Raw genomic sequence first — 4,375 nt, 5'->3', positions numbered from 1 at the left:
ATGGCCGGGCGCAGTCATTCCAGCATTTTGGGAGGCCGAGGCGGGTGGATCACTTGAGCCCAAGAGTTCGAGATCAACCTGGCTAACATGATGGAACTCTGCCTCTACTAGTTAAAAAAAAATATATATATATACGAAAATTAGCCAAGTGTGGTTGTCCCAGCTACTTAGGAGGCTGAGGCACGAAAATCGCTTGAACCCAGGAGGCAGAAGTTGCGGTAACCTGAGATCATGCCACTGCACTCCAGCCTGGGCGACAGAGCGAGACCCTGTCTCAAATAAAATAGCTTAAAAAAAAAAAAAAAAGGACCATGATTAGGGCCAAGCTTCTGCATCAGAAGAAGCCAAAGGCATTCTGACGAAAAGATGCTGTTTAGCCCCTAGAGGACTGCTTGAGAATTCAGCAGGAATGGGGGCCGGAGTGGGGGGAAGAACCCCTCTAGAACTCCTTCCCCTAAGCAGTCCAACATTATGCTGCCTTTATTAAAGACTTATTACTGGGCCTATCATACTCCATTTACAAAGTGACTCTCTCCCACAGGGCAGGGAGTTCTTGAAAGCAGGGACCTCCAATCACTATCTCCAACCCCAACGCCCAGCACAACCCCGCTGCACCATTTGCTAAACCCGTATACAGCCAGCCTGGGTCAGTGGAATCGGAGGACCCCAGGAGTCAGATGCAAAGGAGGCAGGGATCAGAGAGAAAAGTACCACGGAGGTACCAGGGAGGGGCAAAACCAAACTTAAAGGGCTAGGAGGTGCCAGGAACGGGCCAAGCTGGGGAGCACACCGGCGGCGGAGAGGAGGGAAGAAGGTGCGCTCCTGAGGGAGGGGCCGCTGCAGGGAGGAGACCAGGGCGGGCCCCGTGGAGACGCAGGCAGAGGATGGGGGGTCCCCAAAAAGGGCAGCGGAGGGGCGTGCGGAGGTTTTGGGGGAAGCCCGGAAAAGCCCGAGGAAGGTGGGGCCAGCGGACGAAAGGGGCGGAGAAGACGCGGAGACCTTGGGGGTCAGGACGGCGCGAAGAAGAGGCAGTTTTACCCCAGGTCGCCAATCCCACTCCCACCCGTAGTACTCAGCCGCTGCGGCTTTCCGGCGGACCTCAAAGCACTTACCCAGCCTAGCTCCCTCCGGATGCCTTTAGGCCAGCAGCTCCGGGCGCCGGAAGGAATCGAGCACTCACTTCGAGGAAAAGAAGTGGGTCAGCGCCCTGAGTGCTAAAGAGACAAGCCGCCGGACCCTGACTGCGCGGACCAATGAGGCGGCCTTCCTGCGTCGTGGCATACGCGCACTGTCCAATCAGAAGCCGCTGCTCCCGGCGGAGGGGAGGGGGAGAAGCTACGGGTCCTACCTCGGAACAAAACACCTCGACAACAACGCTTTCCTAATTGCTTTGTTTTGATCTGGACAACGAAAAAGTGAATTATATGAGCCAGCTTCGGGAAATAAGAAAAATGTATTCACTTCCCTTCAAAGTTTCCGAAGTCATCCCAAATATGTTTTTTATTGGTTCTTCATCGCCTCACGTCTATTAGACGGAAAAGTGACTCAGAGACTTTCAGTAATTTGCCCGAGAACACAAATCCCTCAAGTACAGAGCGTGGATTAAAGTTGTTAAAAAACAGTAGCAGCCAGGATGGGTGGCACATGCCCGTAGTACCAGCTACTCAGGAGGCGGGAGGATCGCTGAGCCCAGGACTTCGAGGTCAGCCTGGGCAACAGAGAAGGAACGTAATGTGAAATCCGGAATTGGCTCCTGGTATAGAAAAAGGACATGAGGCCGGGCGCGGTGGATCACGCCTGTAATCCCAGCAGATTGGGAGGCCGAGGCAGGCGGATCACCTGAGGTCAGGCGCTCAAGACCAGCCTGGCCAACGTGGTGAAACTCGGTCTCTACTAAAAAAAATACGAAAATTAACCGGGAGTGGTGGCACACGCCCGTAATCTCAGCTATTCAGGAGGCTGAGGCGGGAGAATCGTTTGAACCTGAGAGGCGGAGGTTGCAGTGAGCTGAGATCACGCCACTTCACTCCAGCCTGGGTGACAGAGTGAGATTCTGTCTCAAAAAAGAAAAAAAAAAAAGACATTAATGGGACATCTGACGAAATTTGAATAAGGTCTATTAACTCATATTAGTAGTATATCAATAATTTTAGTAATTATATAACCAGGACGGGCGCGGTGGCTCAAGCCTGTAATCCCAGCACTGTGGGAGGCCGAGGCGGGTGAATCACGAGGTCAAGAGATCGAGACCATCCTGGTCAACACGGTGAAACCCCGTCTCTACTAAAAATACAAAAAATTAGCTGGGCATGGTGGCGTGTGCCTGTAATCCCAGCTACTCGGGAGGCTGAGGCAGGAGAATTGCCTGAACCCGGGAGGCGGAGGTTGCGGTGAGCCGAGATCGCGCCATTGCACTCCAGCCTGGGTAACAAGAGCGAAACTCCGTCTCAAAAAATAAATAAATAAATAAATAATAAATAATTATACTACCATTATGTAAAATGTTAACCTTTGAAGATGCTATTTGATGAGTCTAGGGAAACACTATCTTATTTTCGCAATTTTGTTTTCTTTTTCCAGGTGAAGGCCATATTATGATATTTTGCAACTTTTTTTTCCTTTTCCTCAGATATACCTTGTCTGTTTTTGCAACTTACTTAGTTACTTACTATTTACCTATCTATCTAATTTATATTTATATATTTATTTATTTAGAGATGGAGTCTCCCTGTGTTGCCCAGGCTGGAGTGCAATGGCACAATCTTGGCTCACTGCAGTCCTGGCTTCCCAGGTTCAAGCATTCTCTGCCTCAGCCTCCCAAGTGGCTGAGATTACAGTTGCCTGCCACTAGCTGAGCTAATTTTTTGTATTTTTAGTAGAGGCAGGGTTTCACCATGTTGGCCAGGCTGGTCTTGAACTCCTGACCTCATGATCCACCACCTCGGTCTCCCAAAGTGCTGGGATTACAGGCTGCTCCCGGCCTGCAACTTTTTTAAAACTTAAAATGACTTCAAATTCTAAGCCCTTGTTAAAGTATCCAATACACAACCATGGAGTTGCTCATAGAAAGCTTAAAATTGAATCATAGAAAATATTCTAGAAAGATACACTGTTTAAAATAGGACTCTTAATTTGGGACAGGGGATCTTAATTTGTAGTTCTAGGACCACCTGAAATTGCAAATTTATGTATGTGCCTGTTTTTCAGAGAGACTGTTTGTTGAGGCTGTCAGAGGAGTCAAAAAATAGCACACACATACACACCCATTCAAGAGCATTGTATTAATAAGTCCGTTTTCACACTGCTATAAGTAACTGCCCGAGACTGGGTAATTTATATAAAGGAAAGAGATTTAATTGACTCACAGTTCATCATGACTAGAGAGGCCTTACAATCATGGTGGAAGATGAAGGGAAAGCAAGGCACCATCTTCATAAGGTGGCAGGAAGAAGTGCCTAAGGAAGGGGGAACAGCCTCTTGTAAAACCAGCAGATCTCCTGAAAATTCACTGTCATGAGAACAGCGTGGGGGAAACCACCCCCATGATTCAATTACCTGCACCTGGTGTCTCCCTTGACCCTGAGGGATTATGGGGATTCCAATTCAAGATGAGATTTGAGTGGGGACACAGCCTAACCATATCAGTTTATTTAAGGACTTTTTGTGGTTTTGTTTGCAGAGTGAATATCTTACCAGTCTTGTGTGAACAGCTGGCATATGTTTGGATCTGCTCTCAGTAATTTAGCCAGTACCCAGGCAAGAGTGCCTCTGCAGGGAGACTCTTATAAATATTTGTTAAATGAATGCTCGATAAATGCTTTGTTTTTCATTTTGACTCAAGTCTCCCTAAAGTAGGAATCTTCTTCAGCCATAGTGATTCCTCATCCTTCAAAGTTCACTTTAAATTTAGAGCTGTAATCCTCCAGGGGGACTTCACTCCTGCCCAACAATCCTGCATTCCCCTAGTAAGGTTACTCTGTCACTCTCTAAGAAAAGTAATTCATATCTCTTCTCTCACATGTTCAGCAGTCTCTCCTCTCCCCTGGCCTAACTAACCTTGATTCTTTTTTCATGTGAAAAATAAAAGCAATCAAAGGAAACTTGCACTTGATTCCACCCCAAAATGTACGAACTCCCCACCACCCCCTGCATGTTTACCTATTAAATGAATCACTGGATTCCGTTCCTCCAGCCTAGCAAGGGATTCTACTTGGGAAATTACCTCCTCTCCCTCTCTCTCTCACTCTCCTGCATTATCAGGTGTTCTTCTACAGCATATTAATATGCTTTCATAGTTTTTATCCTTAAAAAAATTATGGGATAGGCCGGGCGCGGTGGCTCAAGCCTGTAATCCCAGCACTTTGGGAGGCCGAGG

General features: G+C 47.8%; 1 protein-coding gene across 1 annotated transcript in view; it reads right to left on the bottom strand.

The window, feature by feature from the left end:
- The window catches only part of PDCL (phosducin like), an 11,460-nt gene extending 10,192 nt beyond the window's left edge, over nt 1-1,268 (bottom strand). Inside the window, exon 1 of the mRNA XM_017548383.2 lies at nt 1,113-1,268. The gene's annotated coding sequence lies outside the window, so the exon portion shown is untranslated. The remainder of the gene's footprint in view (nt 1-1,112) is intronic.
- Between the last annotated feature and the right edge of the window lie 3,107 nt (nt 1,269-4,375).

Source organism: Cebus imitator, unplaced genomic scaffold (assembly GCF_001604975.1).
Source record: "Cebus imitator isolate Cc_AM_T3 unplaced genomic scaffold, Cebus_imitator-1.0 Scaffold206, whole genome shotgun sequence".
NCBI classification, from domain to species: domain Eukaryota; kingdom Metazoa; phylum Chordata; class Mammalia; order Primates; family Cebidae; genus Cebus; species Cebus imitator.
The sequence above is the reverse complement of the archived record's forward strand: the minus strand, read 5'-3'. Positions and strand labels throughout refer to the sequence as shown.